The 15,360-nt window shown below is 42.0% G+C and overlaps 1 protein-coding gene across 7 annotated transcripts in view; it reads right to left on the bottom strand.

Annotated features, from left to right (window-relative positions):
- MID1 (midline 1) overlaps window positions 1–15,360 on the bottom strand; it is a 590,235-nt gene that overhangs the window by 189,103 nt on the left and 385,772 nt on the right. The gene's annotated exons all lie outside the window — the stretch shown is intronic.

Here is a 15,360-nt window from a genome sequence, read left to right as displayed (position 1 = left end):
TCTCCCTTTAGCCGTGAACAAGAGTGTGGCCAGACCTCCAGCATGCAGAGCACAAATCAATGTAGCGATGTAGCAAACAAAGCATCTCCCGATTCAAATTATACCAATGTCAAATGCTGACGTGTGTAAATAATTAATTGTGTTTTCACTGGTGAGTCCAGTTTGATCTTTCATTGCTTGGCGATCCCTGGGGTCTGTGGCTCCCCGAGAAGCAGGGACATTTGGGATTTTTTTATTACCAGCTCATAACTAATTTATAGATTACTATGGAGTCAGGTGCATGGATCCAAAGTCTCATCTATCACTCTAAGTAGCTCCAGTGTTAAGGGATGGCTACTTCCCAGAAACCAACGAAGGGGGACACAGCTGAGGACAAGGGACAAAGCACATATGTCACAGAAGGCATATCTCTCAGAAGAAGCACAAATGTCTCCAGGTAAAGAATTTCCTACTCACTGAGCCAACCAATGATAAAGTTCTCTAATTATATCCTAAAGGTAAAACCCACTGCATCTTGCACAGCAAATATATATCCAACTGTTATCACTAATCATTAAAATTCTTTATCTAGCTTTCCTCTCTGATTTGCCTTCCTCAGTGAAAATTTTACCAGAACAACGGCGTTAGATTTAAACTTGTAGAAAGTACAATTGCTAAGGAAAAAAGAAGAAGAAGAAGGAGGAGGAGGAAGGGGGGCTTTCTTAGGAAAATCTTATCATGCCAGGAAATGACCTTGAAAGAAGAGGAAAACACTGGAGCTTAATTACAGCTTTGATCGCATATGTGCTGTGTCTCTTGGACAACAGCATCGAGAGTGGAGTTCATTTCCTTATGATTTTTTGAAGTGGGTTGTATTATATGCACATGTTGATATGTGATCGAAGTGAAAAGTGCAAACACTCACAGGGCCATTTATGACATACCTTCAAGGAAATCAACAATGACTTAGAGATGTACATTACATTCCTGAGTTTTACATGGTTTCATGGATGGTGTTAATAGTCTGCTGTGAATGTACTCAAGAATTCCATTTCCATTACAGCCAAGTATGTATTCCCACCCTCTGACCCCTCAGTCGTGTCCACAACTTCTACACAAAGCTCGTTCTCACAGAGCGAAGGAAAGATGGGCTGCGTAAATAAAACCCAAACCCCGTGGAATCTGAAACAAGTACCAGCGGGATAAAGAAATCTCTGAACATATTCATACGGAGTGTTTCTTTATGGTACTTTTCTCTGTCTCGGAGACAGCACCGAAGCTGGGCCACATTCTGAAACCGTTGCTATGGCAAAGCGTCTTGTTTTATTGACCATGGAGCACATTGTTGTGTTTAAGTCATGTAAATGATCGGGATACAAAGGAAAGGCCCCACGGCAGCCCCCCCCACTCAATCACGACAGCACTGGGGTCTTTCCCCCTTGACACATGCCATTTACGCAGCATGGGAAGGCATTTCTCTCAGAAAGCCTCCCTCCCTGGGTGCTACAGACTGGTCCTTGGAGACATCTGTGAGATCTCCACATCTTTCAGAATTGATTCTGCAGGGGAAAAAGAATACACAATGATGAAGCCCTTGCTTTGGTTGTAAGGCCGGGATATTTCTATAGACATTTTGCATTTTTCTACCTAGGAACACGTTTTTGCCTGACCAGGCTGCTGGTCTTGTCTAATATTTCAACTTTCCATCAGATGCTGTCACTTAGAAGGCATGGTAGGAGAGTTCGTCTTTTGTTTCCCATTTATATCTCAAATATGTGGTTTTAATTAAGTATTTTACTACAGTATCAATTCGCACTGATTACATGTCATTACAGAAACAAAATATGCAGAATACATTTTAATAATGCCTGCCACCTCTGAGGAAACAATGAGGATTTAATTTAATGATCTAAGTGTTGTTGAAAAGCAATGCGGAGTCAAAAAATAGTAATATATTCAGAATTGGAGCTTATTAGTATTTTCAGAAACAAATGTAAGCTAAAATGCGCTATTATCTGGGTTTCAACACTTGTAATTAAAAAAAAAAAACCCCAACACTTAAGGCAACATTTGTTTACATGCAGAATCAAATGACACCCTTTAATAATAAAAGCTTGATCCAATGGAAACGGTTTCAATTGTGACACTTGAAATTTGAAAAGCTGTGATAATTTGTAGCCCAATTTCTGTGAGAAATTTCACCACTATGAAAATCGATTTTTGATAGTGCTGCATAAATCCCAATTTCCAGGTTTTGACACTGTCTGCACTGAGGAAGGAAAGATGTTATCACTGGGGGAAGCTGCATGAAGGGAACACAGGGACCCTGTACTCACTTTGCAGCCTGTTGTGTTTTTCTTTTTTTTTTTTAAAGATTTTATTTATTTATTTGACAGAGAGAGGCACAGCGAGAGAGAGAACACAACCAGGGGGAGTGGGAGAGGGAGAAGCAGGCTTCCCATGGAGCAGGGAGGCCCGACGCAGGGCTCGATCCCAGGACCCTGGGACCATGACCTGAGCCGAAGGCAGACGCTCAACGACTGAGCTACCCAGGCGCCCCCAGCCTGTTGTGTTTCTTAAACTATTTCAACAACGAAAAATGAGAGAAAAAAAAAATCTATTTCTGATGCAGAATGAAAATGTATTTCCCCAACTGGGTACTTGTCGAGGAATGTGTTGTCTCAGGGAAGCCTCGATAGTTACAACGACCGAGCCATATGCCATAGTCTTCCCAGCACCTGTGCCGGAGCCTGGAGACAAAGGGGTTTTGGACAGTGAGTTAACTTTCTCCACGAAAATTCTACTTACCCACATTTTCAATTCATTCAGAAAAGCATTCTGTAAATGATTATAAAGGAGAGATCTATTTCCTTTTACTGCTTCAGATGCTCATCCAGTAGATATTAAAATAGTATTTACGGGGGTGCCTGGCTGGCTCAATGGGAAGAGTATGTGACTCTTGATCTTGGGGTCACAAGTTCGAGCCCCACGTTGGGTGTAGAGATTACTTAAAACTAAATAAATAGATACACTTCAAAAACAGTATTTACAGTTCCCACAGACCTGGGTGCATCATTGGATCTTACTTCAACTGTCTCGTTCTCTTTTTAAAAACTTCGTTAAAATCGTAATTTTGCATTCCTCCCCTTCATGCGTGAAGTTCGGAGATTAACACAAGGACTATAAACATAGCACAAACCAAGATTATGTCTAGTGTACATGTCTAAATGTAATCTAAATGTCTGTTCATATTTCATACAGGGTGGGGTGGGGGGAAGTGGGTAATTATTCAATGTCAGGATCAAGAAGACCATAGGAATCACCGAAATCTTAACATTAAACATACATAATATTTGATATTTATAATAAATACTGCTGGCTATGTAATAATGTCTTTGCATCTCCATGGCTCTCTTTAAAGGATGATGATAGCACACATCTAATTTGATCCCGATATAATTCCGGGAGGTTGCTAGAGGTTATTGCCGTTATTCTCACTGAGAAAATGGATGGCTAACTTCCAAAGAGGTCCCGCCTTTGGCTTATGTTCGTAAGGCATGCTCAGGGTGAGGGTGAGGATTAAAAACCAGATTTCACATCCTTGCTCACGGTACTTCATTCTGAGTCGCCTTCTCTACAGCCACAATTGTACTTAAGTTGGCTTGGCTGAAATCTCCAATAGTGCCATTTGGAGAAAATGTTTAATTAAAATGATACCAGGAGTTAGCTATCTCTTTTTAAACCCTAACAAATAAAAGCATTTGGTGAATGACCTAGAACACTGGCTTCTGCATATAAATCCATTTTCTTTTCTTCAGTAATAGCTTCATTGACATATAATTCTCCTATCGGATGATTCACTCATACAAGCCAGCGTTTTATTTGTATATTCAGAGTTATCACCACAATCTAGTTTTAGAAGAGGCTCATCTGCCATTAAAAGAAAACCTTGTATCCATTAACAGTCACTCCCTATTCCTCCTACCCTCTCCTCCCAGCCCCCGACAACCACTCATCTATCTTCTGTCTCTGTGGAGTTACCTATTCTGGACATTTCATACGAGATGTGATCCTGTGTGACTGGCTTCTTTTACTTGGTGTGATATGGCATCTATCAGTATCTCATTTCTTTTTTTTTTTTTTTTAAAGATTTTATTTATTTGACAGAGAGAGACACAGCGAGAGAGGGAACACAAGCAGGGGGAGCGGGAGAGGGAGAAGCAGGCTTCCCGCAGAGCAGGGAGCCCGACGCGGGGCTCGATCCCAGGACCCCGGGACCGTGACCTGAGCCGACTTAACGACTGAGCCACCCAGGCGCCCCGTATCAGTAGCTCATTCCTTTGTATTGCTGAATAACATTCCATTGTACGGATATACTACATTTCATTTACGCATTCATCAGTTGACGGACATTTGGGTTGTTTCCACTTTTTGGCTACTATGCATAATGCTGTTACGAGCATTCATGTACAAGTTTTTATATGGACATATATTTTCCTTTCTCTTGCGTATATACCTAGAAGTGGAATTGCTGGGTCATAGAGTAACTTTATGTTTAACTTTTTGAAGAGCTGCCAGACTGTTCTCGAAGCGGCTGCACCTTTTCACATCCCACCAAAAATTCCTTTTCTTAGTCCAAACTGACGAAGTCACTCTGATGACTCCCGTCATCTGCTGTAATTAGTAAACTCCACAGTCCCTTCTCTTAACACGCTTCTGGGTCTGGCCAGTGGTAAGGTAGGAGAGTGTACATGATTTCAGAAAAGTGATCAGGAATTAAAATGGAAAACAAGGGGGGGTGGTAGAACATGGGACTCTTGATCTCAGGGTCGTGAGTTCAAGCCCCGCGTTGGGTGTGGAGCCTACTTAAAAAGGGGGGGAGGGGTGCGCCTGGGTGGCTCAGTCGATTGAGCGTCGGACTCTTGGTTTTGGCTCAGGTCGTGATCTCAGGGTTGTGAGACAGAGCCCCACCTCAGGCTCTGCACTTAGCGCAGAGTCTGCCTGGGATTCTCTCTCTTCCTCTCCCTCTGCCCCTCCCCCTACTCATGCACACTCTCTCTAAAATAAATAAATAAAATCTTTTAAAAAAGGAAAATAAGGAAATAATCAAGGATGTATTTATCAATTCTACACCTAGAGTGTGAACTACCTTTTGGCGAGGAAATTTAAAGTTTCAGGTTGCGACAAACGCACATACACACAAAATTCAATCGGCCAAAAATAAAAAAACAAACCAAATCAACCAACCAATCAAACAGAAACCCCCAAAGTAGGCATTTTCTCTTCCATCAGTAACCCCTGAAGAAGCAGGGGATATGTGAACTGGTTTTTACAGCTTTATAGTTTTCAACAGTAAGAGTCTCGACTATAAAGACATCCATGCAAAAGCCCTCACACCTGCTTCTTGCCCACAGACATACAGCTATTTAAAAAAAATCTCCAAGGATGTATGAATAAACCTTTTATAATCTCAAGGATTCTTAAATTTCTAGACAGGGATTAATACCCTGGCTTTCAAGGCAAGCTGGGACACCTTCTGGAATTTGAAACATGGGCTTGGCCCCTGACAAATCGAGTAATAGTCAACGTGAGTTAGACTGGTTCTTTTATGCACAAAACTAGCAACACTCTGACGAGCTCTTTCTGTGTGGCCAGAAAGGTACATGTCTCCGGGGCTGGCACCGCTAGGCAGCTGGGCCTGAGGCGGGCACTTCTTCTTCGCCTTGATTCTTACAGTATCCATCACTTGGTGCTTTTGACTAGTTCTGATCTGTGACCTATGTGGCCTGATTTCAGCTAAGCCGGTACAAAGCTAGAAGGGAGAACTGTGCCAGATGTTTCTCTCTTTCCATCATCTCCCCCGTGTCACTCCCAACCGCAATAACCGGACAAAGTTTTGGCTGGGGAACAATTTCGAGTAGGGAGGTGTTGAGTGAACACGGAAGAGATGAAAAGGAAGAAGGAATGAGTAAAGAGAAAACAAGAGAGTGAAACAGGGAAAGAGTCTGTCACAAGACAAAGGTCAAAAGTGGGGAAGGGTGGCAGAGAAGAGAGATGCATCCTCGGGCTGAAGGTGTTAGCAAATGATGCTCTCCTGGGTTCACCCCAGTACCCACCGAGGGCCTCATGTCCTTGGTTTGTGCAGTAATTCACTGGTAATGCCCACACTGAGTTTGCAGACGACTTCAAACCTCGGCAGGAGTTACCAGTGGCTTATAGATTCGCCAACTGACACGGAAGCACAAAGTAACCTTGACAAACTGCAATAGAATATTCCCAAGCAAATAGAAGCAATCCCTATCCGGTTACAGAATAGCACACAAATAGAAAATCAAATTCTTTTTTCAAATAGGAAGGGAATAAAGAAAGCCAGTCAGCTAACTAAGAGCAAGCACTGATTCTCAAAGTGAGTTGAATACGGAGGCACACAAAAGGGTTAGATGCAGCTCCTGAGGATATCGGGCCATTCAGGCTATTTCAAAGGTTCTCTGCCCAGTCCCGAGCTCCGAGATTAAAGACGGATGTGGGGAGCTTGGAAAGAGTTCACAGAAAAGCCACAAGGAAGATCAAAGGGTTGAAGAAAGGGACCTGAGAGGAGAGTCAGGGAGCTGGAAAAATTCAACCTGAAGAAGAGAAGATTCGGGAGATCATTTCATTATGGTCCTCAGCTACACGAGGAGCTTTTCAGAGGTGAGTGGACTGCCTGTTCTCCCATTTCCACTATGGATGGACAGAGAGGCAAGAGGCTTAGATGCGCAACATGGGGGATCTCAGTTAAGTATAAGGGATTTCCTGACACAAGAGATGGTAAACAATGAAATGGGCTTCTGACCGTGGGTGGGAATAAGGCATATCCTTCTCTAGTGTCTTAGAAAATTGGTAAGATTCTCCTATGTTTGGGATGGCTTACAGGCCTTGCTACCTGGAGTTGGGGGAAGGATGGGAAGGAAGAGTGGGTATATTCTAACATTCCACAACACACTCTGGTACTTTGGTTTTTACCTCCGACTCAAGCATTCATCACTTGCCTGGCCAGATCTCTCACAGGTGTAGTCACATTTCAAGCCACAAAATGTCTTGCCTGGCGGACCACTTTGAGACATAGCCATTTCATCAGTGAAAAAGGACACTGGGAAATATCTTTTGAAGGGTGGGGATTTCTTGAAGAGAAAAAGTCAGCTAAACCAGACTCACAGGGGTGGGGGGTGGGGTAAGGCACCTCCAGTGCATGCTGGGATTAGGGCTAATTAAGATGTTGACTGAATCTATGCTAATCATGTCCCACCAGACTCTGCTGGATTAGTATGTAAATTGGTAAACTCTGTTCTGAAATTGCCCTACCAGCTGAGGTCTAATTACTGACTAGACATAACAAATAATAATGGGATTTGTATTTTAGGATGTTTAATTATGGAAATACAGGTCTGGAAAAAATACCAGTTGTATCGCACAGAAAGCAAATTCATAATGTTTTACCAAAGGTTTATGAAATTTTACACCTTTGAGAGGAGACCCAGGAACTGGGCTGGGTGGGGGGTGTCCCTTCAGAGATCTAGCATTGGGGAAGAGAGACCAGAATCACAAGGATTAATTCGCTGCTTGAGTAATTTCCCCAAAGCTTCTCAAAGACTAATTGTTTCATTGCTGATACACAGCATCTTGTGAGCTTTTAGTTCTATCACCAAAAGCACTGGAACTCATCCACGAAGAATAACCCAGATGCTATGGATTTAGCGCAGCTACCCCGTCTCGTAGTATGCATTCAAATGGAATTCAAAGCAACAGGCCAACAATCTTTGTAGGAAATTATGCCCCTAAAATGGTTTTTCTTCACCAAAATTATTCTGACATTGAAATCATTAAATTTATATATCAGAAAATGGTTAGTCCAATTCTGCAGCAAGAGAGCGTATTTCATGGTTTTAGAGAAAAGCAGCTTGAGCTCTAGAATTCACTGAATGGGTATCTTGGGACAGAAACTTCTTTGCAACCATTTATTGCATTGTTCTGTGACCCTTTCTAAAAAGTAACGAACATAGGAAGAGTTACAGAGTTCTGGACAGAGTTGTAATAGCTGCCTGTATTTGCCCACCATATTGGTATATCTCATATAAATTTAAAGGCATATGGGTGATCATTAAATCTTTATTAGGTTTTACATCATCAAATAAATTATTCATGTTATTCTAATATATACTGATATCTTTACAGCCCTTGTGCCCACATTTAGCTAAAGAAATCTCATTTGCATATCATTTTTATTTTAATTTAGGACAGTTTTGTTATGAAAATATAAGGCTTAAGTGCCTATTATGTCCCAATTACGTGCCAATTTCCCACACTTTTCCGGAGCCTATACGGTGCATTACAAATGAGAGAAATTCCACATAATTAACAAAGATGGAGGATTTCCTTGGATGTATGAGAAGTTTTTGAATGTTCGCTCTTGCTGTTATGTGGCAAGAGGATAGGTGTTATCAAATACAATTCAGTAAGTAAACTTGTGTTTGCAGTAGCTTCAAGCTTCTCTGTATTTTGAAGTTAACACGTGTATATGAAAATTTGTTGATCACCTTACTTTAAATTAGAGAAAATAAGGCGTGAACTTCTCCTTGCCATGCAGAACCATAAGGAAGAGTAGTTTGCCATTACCGCGACCCGAGGGTATCTAAACTTTGCAATGGAAATTCACTGAATTAGATAATTTTTAAGTGAGAGCTCAGGCTATGTGTCTTTGCAGATCTTATTGGCATATTGATAACTGTCTTCAGCTTAGGTCATGATCTCGGAGTCCTGGGAACGAGCCCCACGTCAGGTTACTTGCTCAGCTGGGAGTCTGCTTCTCCCTCTGCCTTCCTCCTTTCTGCCACCGCCTCCGCCCCCGGCTCACTTTTGCACGCTCACGCTCTCAAATAAAATCTTTAAAAAAATTCTTATATATATATATATAAATATATACATATTTATATATATATATATATATATACGACATGCTAGATGATGTCTGATTCCCTGACAGTGGAGGAGAAAATCTGAACAAATGTTCCCTTTCCATATGATACTGAGCTCTCACCTTTAAGCCTTCCTATTAAGCTCGCATGATGACATCCTCCTGTAGGCAATATATCATGGAAAACATTATTTTAAATGCTATTTCCCAATGCCCAAAGGCACCTGTCAGCAATTATATATTATTTACTATTAAAACTAATCATGACCTACTCTAAGCATTGAACCCAGGGTCAGAAACTCTGGGATGATAATTCTAGCTCTGTCCCTTTCTTGTCATGAGTTTTGGGAGAAGTCGATGTGGGGTTAGAACGTGGGGAAGGTTCACTGAAAGTGTTTTGCCAACACATATGCAAAAGCAGAGCGTAAGCCTGAACAGATGTCATCTTGAATGTAAATCTCCCAGCTATTGGCTAGCAAGCTATTGGGGAAATCTCACATTTTCTGGAATTCTCACTTTGAGGCAAATTATACAATTGCACAGAGTTATCTTTCAACAAATGGGTTTTGAAATTCCCCCTCATTAAAGCAAGCTGCAGATTATCTTGATAAATAGGAATATTGGTTCCAAAATGTGCCTACCTTCGGTCATGGGGATATAAGCAAACTCTCCTAATTTGCTGCTCAAGTGGAAAAATATCATCTCCAGTGGCTCCGAACATCCATCCTAGCTAAGTGGGTTGAGTGGCATGCGAGCAAGTCTTCCAGGCTAAAGGGCCGAAGCCTCCAGGAGTTCAAGTCTGGCTGGGCCATTCTCTGAGACTCTCCTCTTGTAAAGAGGAGTCTTCCTAACAAGAACTGGAAGGGACCCATGAAATCAAATGTATGCCCAACACACAGTAGGTACCGAGTAATTGTTTGTTAAAATAAATGTCTGGTAGAAAAGGTTAAGAGGATCTGAATTGTTCTGTTACATAGATTAAGAAGCAAATTTAAGGGGCAAGTTTTCAGATCTTCTGAGTTATCTAGCTATAAAAGAACAAAAAAAGCACGACATTCCTATCAATGATATCTTTTGGTATTTGTCACCTAATGATTACTATATATATCATATATCTATAGATACAAAGTATAGAGAGCCCACATGCACATGTTCTATAATTTCACATTATAACTTCTACAAAGGCTATAGAACAGTTTAAAGAAGATAAAAAGAACGTAAAAAAGAAGTGTACATATATCTTTCTCGGTAAGGATGATTTTTCTTTCTAATTAATTTATTTGACAGAGAGAGAGAGAGAGAGAGAGAACACAGGCGGGGCGGGGGCAACAGGCAGAGGGAGAAGCAGATTCCCCGAGGAGCAGGAAGCCGGACGTGGGGTTCAACCCCAGGACCCCAGGACCATGACCTGAGCCGAAGGTAGACTCTTAACCGAATGAGCCACCCAGGCGCCCCTGATTTTTCTTTTAAAGACCACCTACAGCTGAGCGATAGTGCAATCCTCAGGCACGCACACAGACCAGCTCCACCCAGCAGCCCAGGCAACAATAATGATCCCGAAGAGCAACCAGATCAAAATACCAGAACCTTAAAAAGTGTAAACATCATTTTAGGATTCCTGAGGCACTTTACAATTTTATTTCAAGGCGGTTCTGCCTGGTACACTGAACCTACATCCTGGAAACACACACGTAGCAGAGTGAGGAGAGGCGGGGCCTGAAATTTCACTCCATCAATCATGACGTTGTAACCTCAGGCAGGTTCCTTAACTTAACCTCTCTCCTGCTTCGATTCCTCCATCTGTTAAGACAGGGAGTTTTCTAGCATTGGCATAGGATTAAATGGGAGAGTGTATGGAAAGTACACAGCACACTGAGTCCTTTGATGAAGGCTTGTCATGCCCCTGCATCTGGTCATCTGGGCCTTCTCACTGCCTTGCTCCTTCCCACTCCTTTTAGAAAAGGACTGTATCCTCACGTCGGATTTATCCAGAGGGCCTTGGAACCATTTCACTTCTGACCGTCTCTTTTTTATGGCTGCAATATGGGTTTCTGCGTGTGGATATAAATTCTTAGAGAGCAGGGGAATATGATATTTTTTTCATTTCACCCTTATGCCTAGTCCAGTGCTCCAAATATTTTATCATGAATGACATGCTGCTGATGGCCAGAATCTTTAGGAATTTGCCTCGGAAAACTTCACAGCCCATCTTGAAATGTAGATAGCTCCCATACTAAATATCCCATACAATTATAATTAGTTGTTAAGCGAGGCAGTGGAGTATAAGAATTAAAACCATGGACCCTGGAGCCAGCCTACTAGGCTTCAAATCCTTTCGTTCCCCTCGCAAATTGCTCAAATAACCTCTCTTTGCCTCATTTCTTCATCTGAACAATGGGATGATAATGCTACCAGTATCTACCTAAGAGGGTTGGCGTGAAGAGGAAATATAATGTGCTTGGAAGAAGATAAAGCAGTCCATAAATAAGACTCATTTGTTGTTACTATCAGTCTGCACAGATGGGTTTTGAACTACATGAGCAAAGACGTGTTTCTGGCCACCACTGAATCCGCAGCTCCTAGCACAGTGGGCACACTTCCCAGAGTCACCTACCCTCTCTCCCTCCCTGGCCCGTCATCCATCCAAGTCATCCACACCACGGCCTCTTTCCTGTCAATGCACCCTTTCTAATACCTCTCAAACGCCGACCTTGTCCCCTCCTCTCAGACCCCACCACAAGGCATGTTCTCAACTCCTCTCTCCTACATTCCAGTGGGTGTCCTAATTGGGCCTCCGTTTCTTTAGGGTTCTTCCTGTAAGCCTTCTACCATGAAAACCTGGTTATTTCTCCTTGCCACTTGAAATCCTTCTGTGGCTCCCCATTACCTATAAGAGCATGGAGTAAGTAAATACCACGGAGTTCTAGAGAAATATTTTAAAAGGTGTGGGAGTCAGAATAATGGCCTCCCAAAGGTGTCCATGTTCCAATTCTCCAAACTTGTGAAGATGTGACGATACGTGGCAAACGGGACTTTGCAGACGTGATTAAGGATGCCGGGATGGGAAGATTTCCTTGGATTAGTTTGGTGGGTCCAATGTAATCCCAAGGGTCCTCCTAAGCGAAAGGAGGAGGCATGGGTTGATGGAAGCAGACCTTCGAGTGATGTGGAGGCCATGAGCCAAGGAATGCTGGTGGCCTCTAGAAGCTGGAAAATCGAGGAACGGACTTTCCCCTGGAGCCTCCGGAAGGAATGCAGCTCTGCTGATCCCCTTGGTTTTAAACCCATTTCAGGCTTCAGACCTCCAGGGCCGTAAGAAAACAGATTTCTGTTGTTTTAAGGCACTAAATGTGTGGTAATTTGTTACAGCAGTGATAGAAAACCAATATACAGGCAACTGGATAGCTAGTGCCCACTAAAGAAATGGGTTGGTCAATTGATGGCCGCGACTACGGCATCGATACATTTAGAAGTCTCTTTTATTAATGACATGCCACCGCTTCCTTTCTCTCAACGAATAGCTTTGGAAGGAGGGCAGGAGATGCCCTCCTCAGGCTTCTACAACCCCAGCCCTTCCTCTGCTCCCCCTGTTGGAGGCAGGAAGTGAGGCCAGTGGGGATGGAAACCCACATCTGTACACAGAGGAGACACAAAGGTGTCGCAGCTTGCCCGCGGACTGGTGCCCGGGCTGGGAGGATAATCAGGCCAGGCGTGGCCCCAAACCAGACCAAGTTTACTTCTCAGTTCCCCTAACCAAACAAAATCAACTATGCGGCATTCTATATTCCAACCTAATATGTTGTTTCTACGTTGATGTTTCAAAAGCACTTTTTACACATAAACGCGTTCAGCACCTGCCCAATCCCTACTTACATATATCGGCTGTCAGCTCATAAAGGAACTCAGGGAACAGGTTGCAACTGTCAAGGGAGACACTTTGGAAGCATTAAGATAAGCTGTAGGGAATTATCAATTGATACAGGATCTGGGAAGAAAGACGGGGGTGCTAAGAGAGCCATACAGGCGTGGCTAAAAATGTGCTTTTGTGGCGCAGGGGACAGATGTGCGTACCCGAGCAGTTGCAGGACTTGATTTCATTCTCTAATGTCCTGGGCTTCAGTGTCCTCATCTTTAAAATGGGCATAATGCTACCTATCTTGCAGCACGGTTGAGAAGATTAAATAATAACACTGCTTGTGCCAAAGGCTAAGGCGGTGTCTGCTACATGGTGGATTCAAGAAACAGTCCTTTCTTTCCCATGATGCCCTTTTCCCATTGATCTCTTTATAAATCACGTACATTATTGTGACATATCATTTAACAAAACGTGTTTAACCAAAACCATCTAACAGAAAAAAACTAATCAAAAGCAAACACGAGAAGGAACGGTAATTTATAAGCTGTAAAGATGAAGCTTGCTAAAACGTCTTGCTCCGTATTTTCCCCAACTTGTACAAAGGCCGAATTAATTCAGGAGAAATCTTACTTTTGAATTATTTAAATGCCCAGCGATGAGACTAACACCCAGCAGGTCCTGTGCAATGTGAGAGGATTATTGATGAACCCAACTCCCAGGTTTTAAGTAGCCAGTAATATATTTTAAAGTATCAATAATTCAGGAGAATGAGCATTTTCTGTCCTTGCTGAAACCACACTTGGCAACGGAACCGTGTGACCCTGCGGACAATTGTTAGAACAGCAAAAGCCTTTTTCCCTTCTGGCCTTGGCCACCTCTGCAAGGAGCCACACAGAAGTAGAGTTGTCACCTCTAAGAGCAAACGTGGGCCACCCTAGTGACACCCAGGCACTCCATAAATATAGGCCAGATGAGGGAAAATCTCATAAGGCAGTAGTGAAAAACAACCAGCAAAAGTATTTTAAAAGCTCAACCTGGAAAGAAAATCAATTCCAATAAATTCGATGCTCTCAGGCTCAAATATTATGAAGGTAAATAGTCTTCGAAACTGGAATGAGCATGCAGTAGAGAATGGTAAATAACACTGATCAGAAACCTGAAAACCTCCCAGGTGTCCTTGGAGTTCACAGATAAATTGATTAACCGTTATTTCACACTCAGGACCCCCCAATTAACAGCCTGCCTTCTGTAAGCAATTGCAAAAGACAGAGATAAAACTGTTTGGTTGAATTAGCATTTTCAGCTGAAGAAGAAGAAACTAGAAAGGGAATCGCCCTTCCCTGTTTTGTAAAGCATCCGTCAGGCAAATAATTAGCTCATTTTAAAGAAGGAGCCTGTATTTTTGCAGGTGCTCATAATAATATGCATGCAGAGAAGCTAAATAGTTACACACCTTTTTAAAAAGTTGATGGTTATGAATGAAATACAATTTTTTGAATATTCTAATAATCGGGTCATCCGAAGACCGCAGAATTAAGTAGAAAAAGCTCTCTGGGCCTAATTTCGATGGAAGTTAAAATTGCAGACCTGGGTAATTCGTTGGTGTGGAATCATTTTACTTGATCATTGTTTTCATGATGCACAGATTCAACTGGAATGATAGGAAGTGTAGTATTCGGAATATGTAAAATTTAGAAACTAAACATCTACCATCAGAACTTAGCGCAGAGCATGATTTTTAGTTTTATTTTAATGAGGAGGAACAACAATGCAGACAGCCAGCTACATTACGCAGCATCCAAACTTTCTCCGGGGGGAAAAACAACAGCACCACTTACCACTCACTCCTGGTTGGGGGCGGGGAGGGGCCGGCAGGCAGGGCTTGCAGGAACTTGGTTCTCAGCTCCGAGGACAGGCTTCTGGACTTGGCCCTCACGGGGACAACAGCTGTCTGTCGCTTATATCTTCTTCACACATACTCCAGCTCAGAAGGACTGTGGTAGTTAGTTTGCGGGATAATTTGCCTCAAACTGAATTGATATATTTCTAAACTATTCAGGCTTAAGTTTCCCATGGTATAATAAAAGGATATATATATACACATATAAAATATGTATATAAATATATAGATATAAAACAAAAATGTGTATATATACATATACATATCTTATGTATGTATATATACATATTTGTATTTGTGTGGGATTTTATATATACATGTATAAAACAAACATATTTTATATATGTATATATAATACAAAATATTTATATATGTATAAATATATATAAAATCCATATATTTTACATATGCATATATATAAAATCCCACACAGATAGCAAAATCAACTCTAAAAATAACAAAATGGAACCTTAGGGGGTAACATATGCCAAATAAGGTTTGGTGAGCTGCGTCCTTGAAATTGCTGAAGGAGATATGGTACCTAAACTTTCTGACTCCGAGCAGCTTCCTCATTTCTTCTTTCCAATTAGAACACTGGTTGAGTAACAAATCGAGAACATATACTCTACGTGACTAACTCAAAATTCCATTTTCCTCATTTTAGTAGGACCCCTC

This window comes from Zalophus californianus, chromosome X, assembly GCF_009762305.2.
Source record: "Zalophus californianus isolate mZalCal1 chromosome X, mZalCal1.pri.v2, whole genome shotgun sequence".
In the NCBI taxonomy this organism is placed as follows: domain Eukaryota; kingdom Metazoa; phylum Chordata; class Mammalia; order Carnivora; family Otariidae; genus Zalophus; species Zalophus californianus.
Note: the sequence above shows the minus strand (reverse complement) of the source record. Positions and strands in the feature narration are given on the sequence as shown.